Genomic DNA, 16,083 nt, shown 5'->3' on the forward strand with positions numbered 1-16,083 from the left:
AAATAAAAAGGACTGTGAGTGCAGATTAGAGGTAGAATTCTTCTGAATTCCGTCCCCTATATGAAAAAGAAGGAAGGAAGGAAGAAAGGAGAAAGAAAGAATGGAAGGAAACAAAGAAAAGGAAAAAGAAATATTGACTGTCAAAATGCTATGCCATTTGAGATTTGGCCCAGAGTGCTCAGCAGGAGGCTGAGTGGGGGCCAGAAAACATGATCAGCAGACTGGAAATCACTGAGACTGGGATGCTGGCATATGATGATTAGTTTCTACTTTTGATATGTTTGAAAAATCTATAAAAGTAAAAAAAAGTGATAAAGACTATAAATTCATTAAAGAGTGAGAAATAACTGAAGCTTAGAAGTCAGGAAATTATTCCACAACAACCTTAGCTGTTACTTTATTATGCGTTTAAGGCATATTTTTATCGAGAAAAGATTTGTAATAAATGTCTTGATATATTAGAAAATCGGTGTTGTGAAGATTAAGTGAGATGTGTAAATTATTGAGCCCACAATACTCAGTACCTATAAACCTAAAAGTTTTTTTTCCCCTGAAAATTGATTTTATCACTCAAAATATAGTAAGCTGGGCATGGTGGTGTACACCTGTAATCTCAGTGCTTGGGAGGCTGAGACAGGAGAATCACAGGTTTGAGGACAGCTTCAGCAAGCAATGAGACTCTCAGCAACTTACTGAGACCCTGTTTCAAAACAAAAAATAAAAATGGTCAGGGAAGCCGGGCATGGTGGTGCACACTTGTAATCCCAGCATTCAGGAGGCTGAGACCCGAGGATCATGGTTCGCGGACAGCCTCTGCTACTTAGTGAGGCCCTCTGCAATTCAGTGAGACCCAGTTTCAAAATAAAGAATACAAAATAGGGCAGGAGGTATAGCTCGGAGGTCGAATGCCCTTGGGGTGTAGCTGGGAAGTAGAGTGTCCCTGGGTGTTCCATCCCCAGTACACACACACACACACACACACACACACACACACACACACACTTCATTCTCTTCTCCATGTTTAACTTGCATTCCATGTTTATTATTCCATGTTTATTGTCTGTTTTTATCTCTGTCATGGCAAAATACCTTTCCATGTTTTTAAATTTTCTGTTGGACTCTGTGTTTTTGCTATTGATTTGTTAGAGTCCTTTATATTAAGACTATTAATTTTTTGTTATATATGTTGCAAAAGATTTTTGTAGTTGCATCTTTCTTTCATTTTACACAGTTTTAAATATTTCAACTTTTATTTTATATTATCTAGAATTTATGGCATACTTTAAAAAGTATTTTCTGTTCCTAAATCAAAAGGCTTTTTTTCCCCTGTAGTCTCTTTCACACTGTTGAATTAATTTGTTTGTTATTTCTATCTTTAATCCATCTGGAGTTTATTTTAAAGTGAGGATGTATATTTAATCCCTAAATGCATAACAGACCATTCCAGCCTGTTTATCGGATAGTTTATTACCTAGATCTAGTGAGGAGTTCCTTATTATATTTCTTTCCCTCTTTCTTTTTCTTGGAGAGTATTGGAGATTGAACTCAGGATTGCTTTGCCATTGAGTTACATCTATAACCAATTTAATTTAATTTATTTTATGTTTTGGGGACAGGGTACTAGAGATAGAACCCAGGAAAATTTTACCTTTGAGCTACACTCCCACCATATTTATATTTATTTATATATATTTTGGGTGTGTTTGGTAGAAAGAATTCCACCTCTGAGTTACATCTCCAGCCATGTTTTTATTTTCTATTTTGAAACAGGGTCCCACTAAGTTACTGAGGGCCTTTTTAAATTGCTAGGGCTGGGCTTGAACTTAAAATATTGTTTCAGCCTCCCAAATACTGGTATTTACAGATATGTGCTGCCACGCCAAGCCATATTTTATACTTTAATTTGAAACAATGTCTTATTTTTATTTTTACTTTTTTTGTGGTACTAGAGATTGATCCCAGGGGCATTCTACCTCTGAGCTACATCCCCAGCTCTATTTTTAATTCTTTTTTTTTTTTTTTTTTTTTTTTTTTTTGCAGGTCTGGGGATGGAACCCAGAGGCATTTTACCTCTGAGCTACAACCCCTGCCCAATTTTTTATTCTTTATTTTGAAACAGGGTCTCACTGAGTTGCAGAGGGCCTCACTAAGTAGCTGAGGCTGTCCGCAAACCATGATACTGTCTTAGTCTCTCGAATGCTGAGATTACAAGTGTGTGCCACCATGCCCGGCTTATTTTTAATTCTTTATTTTGAAACAAGGTCTCACTAAATTGCAGAGGACCTCACTAAGTAGCTGGGGCTGTCCGCGAACCTATGATCCTTCTGTCTCAGCCTCCCAAGTACTGGGATTACAAGCATACACCATCACGCCCAATTTGGAACAGTGTTTATTAAGTTGCTGAGTGTCTTACTAAATTGCTGAAGCCAGCCCCGAGCTTGTGATCCTTCTCTCTCAGCTTTCCAAGTATTAGGATTATAGGAACGAGCCATCACACTTGACTCTTCCAGCCCTTTTTAATTTTATTTTTGAGACGAGGTTTCACCCAGCTGCCCAGGCTGTCCTTAAACTGGCAATACTCCTGATTCAGCCCACATGGAGCTGGTATATTACTTTTCTTCCTCCTCTTCCTTTTGTTATTGGGGATTGAACCCAGGGGCATTCTACCTCTGAGCTAAACCCCAGTCCTATTTTATATTTTAATTTGAAGCAGGGTCTTCCTAAATTGCTGAGATTGGCCTCAAACCTGTGATCCTCTTGTCTCAGGCTCCCAAGTACTGAGATTAAAAGGGTACTTTATACTCCTTTGGTATACATTTTATCGGCTCTTTTCATACATTTATTATTCAATTTAAATGTTAGAAACACTGTTGTATTCCAAGAAAATATCACTTTAGAAATTAGGCGAACTCTGGAGATCTGTGTGGAGATTCCTTAGAAAACTGGGAATAAATCTGCCATATGATCCAGCTCTACCACTCCTGGGTATTTTTCCAGAGGGATTAAAATCAGAGAACTATAGCAACATATGCATACCTATGTTCATAGCAGCATAATTCGTAATAGCCAAAATATGAAACCAACCTAGGTCTCCTTCAATAGAAGAATGGATTGCAAAATTATGGGAAATGCACACAATGGAATTCTATTCAGCTATAAAGAAGAACAAAATCATGTCATTTGCAAGAATATAGAAAGTCCTGGAGAGCATTATGTTGTGAGATCAGCCAAGCACAGAAAGAGAAGGGACATATATTTTCTCTAATATGCCCAAACTAGGGAGCACTGGGGATACCAGAGGGACTCCAGATAATGGAAGGGAAATCTCAGCAAAGTTTGAATGGAAAGATAGTAGAGGAAGAAGGCAGAACTTGATTAATGAGGGTCTACATCCGAATATGTGTAAAAGTATGACTATAGCATGGTTACCCTGGACAATCATTGGTAGGAGGGAAGGGAAAACAGGGGTGGGGGAGAGAGGGCACCAAGTACAGTTTAAATGTATACCATTTATTTTCAATAAAAATGTATAAAAATAATCAGAACAATAAAAAATAAAATAAAATAAAGAAATTAGGCGAGAACTGGCATTTGTCCATACCAAATGTTCAAAGTGGGAACATAGTATGTTTTCAATTTTTTTTTTTTTTTTTTTTTTTTTTGCGGTACCGGGGATGGAACCCAGGGGCATTGCATCCCAAGCTACACCCCAATCCTATTTTTAGTCTCTCTCTCTTTTTTTTTTTTTGGTGGTACTGGAGATGGAACCCTTCTACTCCGGGCTACACTCCCAGACCTATTTTTATATTTTATTGGGAAACAGGGTCTCTTAAACCAGCAAGGCTGGCTTCGAACCTGCGCAATCCTCCTGTCTCCGCCTCCCAAGCGTGGGGATTACATGCATGCGCCACCATGCCTGGCAATTTTTAGTCTTTTTATTTTTTTGAAACAGGGTCTCACTGAGTTGCAAGGGGCCTCACTAAGTTGCTGAGGCTGTCTGCCAACTGCGATCCTCCAGTCTCAGCCTCCTAAATGCTGGGATTACAAGCGTGTGCCACCATGCCCCAGCTTTTTAAACTTCTGATGTCTTTCAAGTAAATTTTACTATTAATGTTTCCAAAATTATTTAAAATAGTTTTGTTAATTCATTGTTATTTCTTCTTAATTCATAGGGTTTTAAAAATTTTTGAGTTTTAAAAAATTTCACTGAATTTTTGCCACTCCATGTTTTAAATTTAGTTACTGATAAAGTAGCCTGTAGAAAACATTGTGAATCTTTGCAAACAGAAATACACATATACATATTCATAAGTCACGTAACAAATAATAACATGCCAAGTATAAAATATTAGTAAACTTTTGAATATATATTATTATATTTGCACATGTGCTTCTAGACATATACTCAAGAGAAAGCAATGCATGTGTGTACCAAAAACATGTATGGGACTATTTATGGCAGTATCATTAATAAAAAACTGGAAATAGCCAAAATGTCTACTATCAACAGAATAGATAAACAAATTGTAGCTCTGTACAATGGGGTATATCTGAACAGCAGCAAGAATAATAAAAGAGCCGGGTGTGGTCGTCTCCCTACTTGATAGGCTGAGACAGGATGATGGATGAATTGCAGGTTAGAGGTCAGCTTGACCCTCCATAGGGTTCTGTGACCCTCGATGTGGTACTATGCTTACAGCAGCAACAATAATAAAAAAGCTGGGTGTGGTCATCTCAGTACTTGATAGGCCAAGACAGGATGATTGATGAATTGTAGGTTAAAGGTTAGCAAGACCCTGTTTAAAAATAAAAAAGGGTATGGTGGCACACACCTGTAATCCTAGCCTTTGAGCAGCTGAGACAGAAGGATCACAGGTGTTAGGGAAATCTCAGTAGTAACATACCAAAATTCTCACAACCTAATGAGACTGTTTCAAAACAAAAAACAAAAAATATCTGAGGGGATCGGTCAGAGGTATCGGAGATAGAAAACCCCTGGGTTTAATCCCTAGTAACACACACACACACACACACACACACACACACACCAAATAACAAATAAGAAAAAGAAAAAGAAAAAAGAATAATAAAAGTTTTATTAAGTCAGGCATGGTGGCAAATGCCTATAATTCTAGTACTTGGGGAGCTGAGACAGGAGAACCGTAGGTTCAAGACCAGCCTCAGCAACTTAGGGAGATCCTGAGCAATTTAGTGAGATCCTGTTTCAAAATGAAAAATGAGATTTGGCTGGGCATATAGTTCAGAAGTAGAATACCCCTGGATTCAGTACCTAGTACAAAAATAATAAAAATAAAAAAGTCCCATTAATGTAAGAAACAATATAGAAAATTCTCAGGAGCACTGTTGAGCAAAAGTTTCACATAAAAAAACCACATGCTGGCCGGGCGTGGTGGTGCACGCTTGTAATCCCCGCGCTTGGGAGGCGGAGACAGGAGGATCGCGCAGGTTCGAAGCCAGCCGCGCTGGCGTAAGAGACCCTGTTTCAAAAATATAAAATAGGTCTGGGAGTGTAGCCCGGAGGTAGAAGGGCTTCCAGGAACCCCAGTACCACCAAAATAAATAAATAAATAAATAAATAAATAAATAAATAAATAAATAAATAAAAAAACCACATGCTCAGCTGGACATGGTGGGGACCTGTAAGCTTAGTACCTGGGAGGCTGAGACAGATGATTGTTTGTTCTCGGCCAGCCACAGCAACTTAGTGAGGCCCTTTGCAATTTAATGAGATCCTGTTTCAAAAATAAAAAGTAGCCCATTGTGGTGGCATATGCCTGTAATCCCAGTACTTGAGAGACTGAGACAGCAGGATCTTAGGTTCAAGGACAGCTTCAGAAGGCAGTGAGACTCATCAATTTATCAAGACCCTATTTCTAAATAAAAATAAATAAATAAATAGGACTGGGAGTGTGGCTCAGAGGTAGAATTCCCCTGGGTTCAACAAAAAAAAAAAAAAAAGAAAGAAGAAAAAGGAAAGAAAGAAAGAAAGAAAGAAAGAAAGAAAGAAAGAAAGAAAGAAAGAAAGAAAGAATGGAAAAACTATCATTTGTTTGAAGTTTGAAAACAGGTGAAACTAATCTTGTAATAAAAGTCAAAATACCGGTCTTATTTTGGGAGGTGGGGTGTTATTTAGAAAGGCATTAGAGTACCTGGGACATCTCTTGAATCTTATTCTTGGTGATAGTATTACTGTCATATAAATATGCAAAAGCTAATTTGAGCTGTATGTACTAAATACTTACCTACTTTATTTAACACAAATTTACCTAAGGTTTTTTTTTTTTTTTTTTTTTTCAGAACTGGGAATGAAACCCAGGGGAATTCTACCTCTGAGCTACAAACCCAGCCCTATTTTTTATTCTTTATGTTGTAACAGGGTCTCACTGAATTGTGGAGGGCCTCATTAAATTGCTGAAGCTGGTCAGGAACCTGTGATCCTCCCGTCTCTGCCTCTCAAATACTGGAATTACTAGCGTATGCCGCCATGCTTGGCTACCTAAGTTTCAAAAAGTAAGCTTCCTAATAGGTTTGTGCATATCTGGTGACCAAATAAAAGTGAAGTGAAAACAAAACCAAAATAGAAACTAAAAAAGAAAGTAGCTGTCTGACTTGTCACAAAAGCTCACTCAGTATTATAAGCTCCATGCTAAGCACTGACACATTGACCTGCTCTATCTGGACGGCCCTCGATATTCAACTTGGCACATCCCCACAGGCTCTTAACTCCCACACTTGTTGTTTCTTATGTGTCCAATATTTCTCTTTGTGACATTTCCATCTTCCAGGCTTCCAGGCTGAAAGTTACAGCATTACATTTTATACCTATAATAATTGAACATCATCTGATATCAATCTCTTTTCCATTTTTACTAACACCATTTTTAAGTGGACTACAAAAATAGCCTTCTAATAGGATCCTCCCCACCCAATCTGTGGCTCTTATGTACTTTGCAAAATGCTGTCAGTTTTATTTTCTAAAAAAATGATTTTTGCAATGATGGAAATGTTCTAGAGCCGTACTGTCCAACGCGGTAGCACTAGGCACAGCTGCTATTGAGATTGAGTGCTTAAAATGTAGACAGTCTGGGTGAAGAACTGAACTTTTTGTTTCTTTTTAACTCATTTACATTTACCTATTTATTGGTACTGAGTATTGAACCCGGGGGCATTCTACCTTTGAACTATCTACCCCTATACATATATTATATATATATAATTTGTGTATCTCTCTATATATAATATAATATAATATATATATATATATATGTATGTATATATATAATTTTTTGAAATAGGGTCTAAGTTATTGAGAGCCTCATTAAATTGCTGAGGGTGCCTTTGAATGTGCATTCCTCCTGTCTCATCCCATCAAGTACAGGAATTATTACAGGTGTACTGGGATTACAGATATGTACCACCACTCTCAATTAATTGATTTAAATAGATACACGTGGCTCGTGATTAGTGTGTTTGGCCAATATAGTTCTGGAAGTAATTGATGTCTGAGCTGTTTCTTTCTCCAGGTAGAATTGAACTTTACTTATGCCATGACTTTAGACCTGAGTAATTCCCTCTACCACAAAAATTTCATTTTGCATTGTGAAATCTTCAAGCTGAATTTGTTCTTTAAATACTACTCAAGTATATGATTCTTTCCTTTTCTTTCTTTCTTTCTTTCTTTCTTTCTTTCTTTTCTTTTTCTTTCTGTCTTTTGTGGTATTGGAGATTGAACCCAAAGGCATTCTTCCTCTGAGTTACACCCCCAGTCCTATTTTATTTTATTTAATTAAAAAATTTTTTTTTAAATTTTTGGTGGTACTGGAGGTGGAACCCATGGGCTTTTTACCTCCGGGTTATACTCCCAGACCTGTTTTATATTTTATTTGGAAACAGAGTCTAAGTTGCCGAGAGCCTCACTAAGTAGCTGAGGCTGGCTTTGAACCTGTGCAATCCTCCTGTCTCAGCCTCCCAAGCGCGGGGATTGCAAGCGTGCGCCACCCCGCCCGGCTGTCCTATTTTATTTTGAACAGGGTTACACTAAATTACAGAGGGAGGAACTCAAGTTGCTGAGGCTGGCCTGAGTCTCCTGTTTTAGCCTCCCAAGTACTGGGATTACAAGCCTGCACCATCACACCTGGTTCTGGATTTTTTTTTTTTTTTTTTTTTTTTTTTTGTGATACTGGGGTTTCTGGAAGCCCTTCTACCTCCAGGCTACACTCCCAGACCTATCTTTTTATATATTTTTAAAATTTGGAAACAAGGTCTCCAACGCCAGCACTGCTGGCTTCGAACCTGCACGTTCCTCCTGTCTCTGCCTCCCAAGTGCAGATTTTTAAGTAATTGCATAGGTACAATCAAAAGGTTTTTCTATCTTCAGGTACAACAAAAGGTTTCAGCCTCTACTTACTTATTATCTCTATTTCAAATGCACTTTGCAAGAGTCTCTATTCCTACATAGTAAACTTTTTATGACTAAAACCAGGCTATAATGTCTATCATATGTACAAATAAGCAAAATTTATAAACCATATAACTGGATCCAATCAAAGCTTGAGTAACTCACTATGGTAAACTAATTGGATATAGTCACACAAGCCATATAGCTACTAGAGTGATTTAGATTTGTATTAACACAGAAAGATGTTTATATAAAAATACAATATAAAATCAGCAGCATGACAAATACTAAGTATCTCAACCTAACTTACTTAAAGCCAGGCGTGGTGGTGCACGCTTGTAATCCCAGCATTTGGGAGTCTGAGACAGGAGGATCATGGTTTGCGGCCAGCTTCAGCTACTTATTAAATATAAAATATGTCTACATTTATACAGTAGTAAATGGAAAGAAAATATATTATTTCTGTTTTTTATTCTTTATTTTGAAACCAGGTCTCACTGAGTTGCAAAGGGCCTCCCGAAGTTGCTGAGGCTGTCCGCGAACTGCGATCCTCAGGTCTCAGCCTCCCGAAGACTGAGATTACAAGCGTGCGCCACCACGCCCGGTTTACTCACACTTAAAAAAAATAAAAACAGCACATTCAAATCCTGCAGTGTACTTATAAAGCAGATGTTCTTTAAATTCTGCATTAATAACTGTTTTCTGTCAAATCCATAGCTACAACATTAGTCGAAGCAGGAGTCTTAAGGTTAGGGTTTTAATTATTTAACAATGGGCTTCTGCTGATAGAGATTCTGGAAAAGGAAAAATGTCTCTACATTCAGTCTTCAACTCTGTCAAGCAAACTTCTTCCTGGGGAGGGCTATTCTAAAGACTGACCACCAATTCCAAAGTTCACAAGAGGGTCTACGCCAAGATACTAATTGAAAAAAGAAAAAGAAAACTATTTACAAAAAAGAGATCTTAAAGATCTCAAAGTGGGGAAGATTTTTTCCAAACATCACACAAAACATAGAAACTAGAGAAGATTTAAATACCTGGCAAAAACTATAAGAAGCAATATCAAGGCAAGCAACAATTGAGAAAAAACCTGTAGCAAGTATCAGAAACAGAACTCTCTCAACCTATAACTTCTATAAATCAAGAATATGAATAAGATTTAAATATAGAATTGAAAGTTATGGTTATTATTATTATTGTTATTTGAGTACAGGGATTTAAGTCCAGAGGCATTCTACCTCTGAGCTATGTCCCCAGTCCTTTTTACTTTTTATTTTGAAACAAAGTCTCACTTAGTTGCTAAATTTCTTGAACTTTCCATCCTCCTGTCTCACTCAGCCTCCCAAGTACTGTGATTACAGCTGTTCATTGTCATGCCCAGTGAAAATAGTGGTTAGTTTTGGAAACAGAGGAACAACCAGGCAGAAGCCCACAGAAAGTTTCCAAGATGTTGTAAAGAGACAGGGCATGTTCCACTGTCACCAGATGAAGCCAAACAATGGCCTGACAGGCTGGAGGTGGAATAAAACCAGCAAGCTAGAAGATGGGGCCTCTTGTCCTAGAAAAAGATGTCTTCGTTAGGAGGTGCAGATGTAAGGCTTTTGTAGAGATTTTCAGGGAGCTACAACAGAGGAGCGGGCACGAGGTGGTCATGCTTCGGATGATCTGCTTTTCAGACACAGGGCCTGTGTTATCTGCAGGTAACAGGATGCTCTGCATTCTGTCAATTGAAAGAAAAGCTACTGATTAGAAAAACTTATTGCTCATGTACTTTAGTTCCTTTTTCTAGGAATAGTTAACCTGCAGTTAATTATTAGTATAAAGTAAGCATCTTCATGAGAGAACACAGCAAGATAGTGAAAGCTAACTATTCCCCAGAGAACAGGGGAAGAAAATCTTTTCCCAGAGAAAATGAGAAACAAAGGAAAAGCAAGTTTCAGCAGAGAAGATATAAAAATGCAACTTTTCATGAAGAACAGCTTTGCTGGTGCTGGGAATTGAACCCAGGAGTGCTTTACCTTAGAGCTAACCCCCCAGCCCTTTTTACTTACTTTTATTTTATTTTATTATTAGAGTGTGTGTTAGAGTGTGTGTGTGTGTGTGTGTGTGTGTGTGTGTGTGTGTGTGTTACCAGGACTGAACCCCAGAGATATTCTACCTCTGAGTGATACTCTATATTTTATTTTTAATTGAAACAAGGTGTCTCTAGGTTGCTGAGGCTGTCCTTGAACCTGTGATTCTCCCGTGTCAGCCTCCCAAGTACTGGGATTACAGGCATGCACCATCATGTCTGCTTCACCAGAATACATTTAAATATCCATAGAGCTGTAACAAAAATAGGTAAATAGATCAAAAGGATTCCATGACAAATTAATTTGGGAAAAATATATGAAAAGTATGTTGTAACTGTCTATTTTGGGAAGAAGGATAGTGAGAATTAAACCCAGAGAATTTTTACCTCTGAGCTACACTTCCCAGTTCTTTTTACTTTTTGTTTCGAAACAGGATCTTGCAAGGTTGATGAGTGTCTCAATAAGTTGCTGAGACTGGTCTTGAACCTCGGATCCTCCTTGGCTCAGCCTCCCAACTATTGGGATTACAGGTGTGCAGTACCATAACTGGAAATTAATTGGAAAGAAATATGTTAATGTTTTTATTTTCAGACTCTGGAGCGGGATATCTGATTGGATGAAGGAGCAGACGTAGAGAAGCGTGACCATTCACATGAGAAATTTAAAAACAAGTTTCTACAAAGTCCTGCAATTTAGTGATCCAAGCAAATCAAGTGCATTTCATAATTATGCTTAGGACAACTACAGTTACACAAATTAAAACCTTAACAGAGGCAAGAAAATTTCAAGAAATACTCTATATCCAATTAATTATAGTTCTATTTGTGTGAGATGGAACTCGGGGGGGGGTAAAAATCAGTTTTTTCTTTCTCTATTTTCATAATGACAGCTCATGGATATTTAATAACTGAAGCCTTTAGTTTTTTTTTTATAAGCTATCATAAAGCATTATCCTGGCAATATTTGAAAGAAGATGCTATATTCTTTCCTTGTTGTAGGGAAGGTATCCAGTTGCCATTTCAGGTCACTGAAGAAGACCAGGGTCCAACTTCACGGCACTTTGGTGACTCAACTCCAAGTCTCTTCCCTGTTTTACTGGAACCATTCAATTCTGTCTCAGCTCATTCCAGTAGGACAGAATGAATACCAACTAGTGGATGTTGCCTTCTAAGAATACTGTGGATGCAGCTCCCCAAGGGCAATATGGGGTTATTTGATTTTGTCAAATCAAACCCAGAACCTGAGTGCGTGTGTGTGTGTGTGTGTGTGTGTGTGTGTGTGTGGCTGCACACATGTGTGTCTGAGTCTAGAAAGTAATAAACCAAATGTAGCAAAACAGGAAGATATGTATATGTACATGAAATTTTTTCTTCTTTGAGGTTTGAAAGGTACTGGGGATTGAACCCAGGGTCATTCTACCTCTGAGCTATACTCCCAGTCATATTTTTTTATTCTTTAATTTCAAACAGGGTTTCACTAAGTTGCAGAGGGCCTCACTAATTAGCTGAGGCTGACCATGAACCCAGATCCTCCTATCTCAGCCTCCCAAGTACTGGAATTACAAGTGTGTGCCACCACACCCGGCTGAAAGTTTTCAAAATAAAAAGTTGATATTAAAAAAAGAAAGAAGCGGGACATCTGGGAAGATGGCGACGGAGCAAAACAGGGCTTATGAGCCCCGCTAACAACCAATCTCTATTACCACAAAATCAGCGCCTTTCATAGCCAGAAAACACCATCAGCAGAGAAACAAAAAATGTAATTTTAAGGGATAGAGAAAAAGAGGGCTGGAAAAACGAGACACCAGAAACCAGACCACAGTACTGCAGCCGGAGCCGCAGCGTGAAGCGGCAGGCGCCATTTTGCCTTGCAGCACCAGGCTCCAGAGAGGAAGGGAACTCATAACGGAGCTCAGAAACCAGAGAGGAGATACGCTGGCCTCACGCCCGAGAATGCAGCAGCAGCGCCTTACTGCTGGCGGCAGCAGCGAGTTCACCGGACGGCACCAGACCAACGCACTCAACAGCTCACCAAGCTCCAGAGAGGAGCGGCGGACAGCGAGCCGAGGTGAGCCGCTGTGGAACAGCCGGGCGGGATTCGGCAGATTTATCGGCGCAGGGAGCAGCTAAAGCTCCCAGGGGCTGGGCTCAGCGCACCCTGAAGGGACTCAGAGTGGAGTTCAAAAACAGAAAAGAAATACGCCAGCCTCACGGCCGAGGGCGTGACAGCAGTGCCATATTGCTACTGGCGGCAGCAGACGCGAATTCACCGAGTCCACGACAGCTCCATATGTGCACTCAACAGTGAGTCAAATTGCGGCCCCAAGAGGAGAAATCCCAGTACTGTACTCCCAGGGACTTGACCCAGTGGGGGAGTGGTGGTGGCAGAGATATCACACCATAGGAGAACGCCCACCTGGCACCCCCCATGGTCTAAAGCAGCCTCGATTGACTCCCTGGGTCTGAGACTCTGCAATACAACCCAGTAAAGGAGTAGTGGGGACTGAAATACCACAGACTCGAGATCCACAGCACCTTAAGTGAAGTCGTAGTGACCTAGGGAAGAACCCAGAGAAGGCACAAACTTCCGAAATCATGGGAAAGAGGAATAACACTGGAGCAATGAATGCCCACAACCCCACAACATCAGAACCAGATAAAACAGAAATTCAGAGATTTCTAGAAGATCAAATCAGGAAAATAACTGTAGAAATAATAGAGGTTTTTCGAAAAGAATTCAGAGAGAGCCAAAGAGAGATAAAGGATGCAATTAATGAAGTAAAGGCCTCAATTCAAAGTACAAACAACCGATTAGTACCACATGCAGAATAGAATCTCGCTCCTAGAAGATGATCATTCAAAAAATGAACGCATAGTTTCTAATTTAGAAAAAAAAAATCGGCAGCAGGAATCTGACATTGAAGAAATATGGGCCCATTTTAAGAGAGCTAACCTAAGAATAATTGGAATAGAGGAGGGAAAAGAAGGTGAAACCAAAGGGATCAACAATCTCTTCAAGGAAGTAATAGCAGGAAATTTTCCAAACATAGAGCAAGAGGTCGATACACAGGTCCAGGAAACTTATAGAACTCCCTTTAGACAGGATCGGAGAAGAGGATCCCCATGCCACATAATTGTCAAAAAGACCAATGTGGAAGCCAAGCAGAGAATCTTAAAGGCAACAAAAACAAAGGGCTAAGTGACATTCAGAGGCAAACCAATTAGAATCACTCCAGACTTCCCAAACCAAGTCATGAGAGCCAGAAGGGCTTGGAGTAACATATTCCAAACTCTGAAAGAAAACAACTTCCAGCCAAAAATTTCCTACTCAGCAAAACTTTCTATCAAACTAGATGGGGAAATAAGAAGCTTCCATGACAAACAGAAACTGAAGGAATTTATGTCTTCAAAACCAGCGCTAGAGAAAATACTCAAAGAGATTAACTCCAAAGAAGAAATAGGTAACACACACCAGAACCAGAGAAATAAGATTTTCCATCCATCAGACAACTAAGACTGGTTATCTGTGGAGATTCATTATTTATGTTAGTCTTTTACCTATCTCTAAATTGTATTGTTTGCTTTTATTGTTGTTAATTTTTAGGATTTCTAGTTGGAATATTAATATACCTTCAGATATAGCATTTGGAAATATTTTATCCAATTCTATTAGTAACTTTTAACTCTGTTTACATTGTCTTTAGATATACAATATTTTTTTATATTTTAGGGAGTTTGTATACTCTTCTGTTGCCTGTGCCATTGAAATCATATCCAAGAAATCACCGTCAATTTCAATGCTGTGAGGTTTTATGACCCAGATTTTCTTCTAAAAGTTTATAGTCTTAAGATTTATATTTCGGTCTTTTATCTATTTTGAGTTAATATTTGTATATGTGTTAGGTAAGGGTCCAATTTTATTCTTTTTCATGTAATTATTTTTCAACAATATTTAGTTAAAAGATTATTATTTCCTCCACCAAATGTTCGTGGAAATCTTGTAAAAAATAACTTGACAATATATGGAAGAATTTATCTCTAGGCTTTTATTTAACTCCAATGGTTTATATATCTGCCTTTAGAACAGTACTACACTGTTTCAATTATTGTTGCTTTATATGGTTTGAAATCAGAAAATATACATCTTCTAGCTTTGTTCTTCTTCGAGATTGTTTTGGGTATCTAGAGTCCATATTCCATATCAGGATAGATTTTTTTCTGAAAAATAAATAAATAAATGTATGATAGCTTCACCTAAAAAAAAAAAGAAAAGAAAAAAATATTCTCTGATAAGAAAGAAAGCAAAAAGAAATATTGAACTGTTATCTTTTAGTCATCAAAAGCTTGGTATCAGACAAATGAAACTGTTTTGTGAGATTATCATCGTTAATATTGTATAAATTGCTATAAAACTAGATGTCAACCACTAAGCCAAGCATGGGAAGGAGGGATGGGGAGGGAACGGGGTGGGGATCGGGTAGGGGCTAACTGGGCAATGTGTGCATGTATGTCTACAAAAGTATTTTCTTTATACCATTATGATGTATGAATACATTGCATCAATAAAAAAAAATAAAAAATAAAAAAATAAAAATTTAAAAAATTTAAAAAATAAAAAAAATAAAAAAAGAAAGAAGCTGGGCATTGTGATGCACGCCTGTAATCCCAGCATTTGGGAGGCTGAGACTGGAGGATCATGGTTCTCGGACAGCCTCAGCTACTTAGTGAGGCCCTCTGCAACTCAGTGAGACCCTGTTTCAAAATAAAGAATAAAAAATTGGGCAGGGGATATAGCTCGGAGGTTAAATTCCTCTGGGTTCCATTCCCAACCCCCCCCCCCCAAAAAAAAAAATCTAAAGGTCTGGCCAGGAAGCCTTTCCTAAGGGTGAAAACTTAAAATACAAAGTTTCTAAGCTCAGCTAATTTAGGATGCCTGCTGGAGTTGTGGTTGGCTGGGAAGCAGCATGTAGGTCTTTGGCGGGTAGATGATCTTTAAGAATTCTCCTAGCTGGGCATGGTAGCCCATACTTGTAATCCCAGCATTCGGGAGGCTGAGACTGGAGGATTGCGGTTCGCAGACAGCCTCAGCTACTTAGTGACGCCCTCTGCAACTCAGTGAGACCCGGTTTCAAAATAAAAGAATTAAAAACAGGGCAAGGGTGTAGCTCGGAGGTCGAATGCCCCTGGGTTTCATCACCAGACCCACACACACAAAAATAAATAAATAAATAAAAGAATTCTCCTGAAAGCTATGTGTGCTGAAGCATACCTATAATCCTGGTACTTGGAATGTTGAGATAGGAGGATTACAGGTTCAAGGTCAGCCTCAGAAATGAGCAGACTTTCAGCAACTTAGGGACACCCTGTTTCAAAAAAAGATACAGGCAGGGTAAACCTATGATCCTCCTGTCTCAGCCTCCCAAGTACTATGGTTGCAGGTATGGGCTATCGTGTCTGGTGTACTATTTTGTGTGTGTGTGTGTGTGTGTGTGTGTGTGTGTGTGTGTGTTACTGAGGGTGGAACCCAGGGGATTTTCTACCTCTGGGCTATACTCCCAGACCTATTTTATACTTCATTTGAAAACAGGGTCTC

The 16,083-nt window shown here is 38.8% G+C and overlaps 1 pseudogene across 1 annotated transcript in view; it reads left to right on the forward strand.

Annotated features, from left to right (window-relative positions):
• Window positions 1-9,962: 9,962 nt before the first annotated feature.
• Window positions 9,963-16,083, forward strand: part of LOC308273136 (tubulin alpha-1A chain-like) — a 50,482-nt pseudogene continuing 44,361 nt past the window's right edge. The window contains exon 1 of the transcript in view: window positions 9,963-10,119. The product of the transcript in view is annotated as a tubulin alpha-1A chain-like (transcript). The remainder of the gene's footprint in view (window positions 10,120-16,083) is intronic.

The sequence above is a fragment of the Muscardinus avellanarius genome, assembly GCF_963383645.1.
Source record: "Muscardinus avellanarius genome assembly, chromosome: 14".
NCBI lineage: Eukaryota > Metazoa > Chordata > Mammalia > Rodentia > Gliridae > Muscardinus > Muscardinus avellanarius.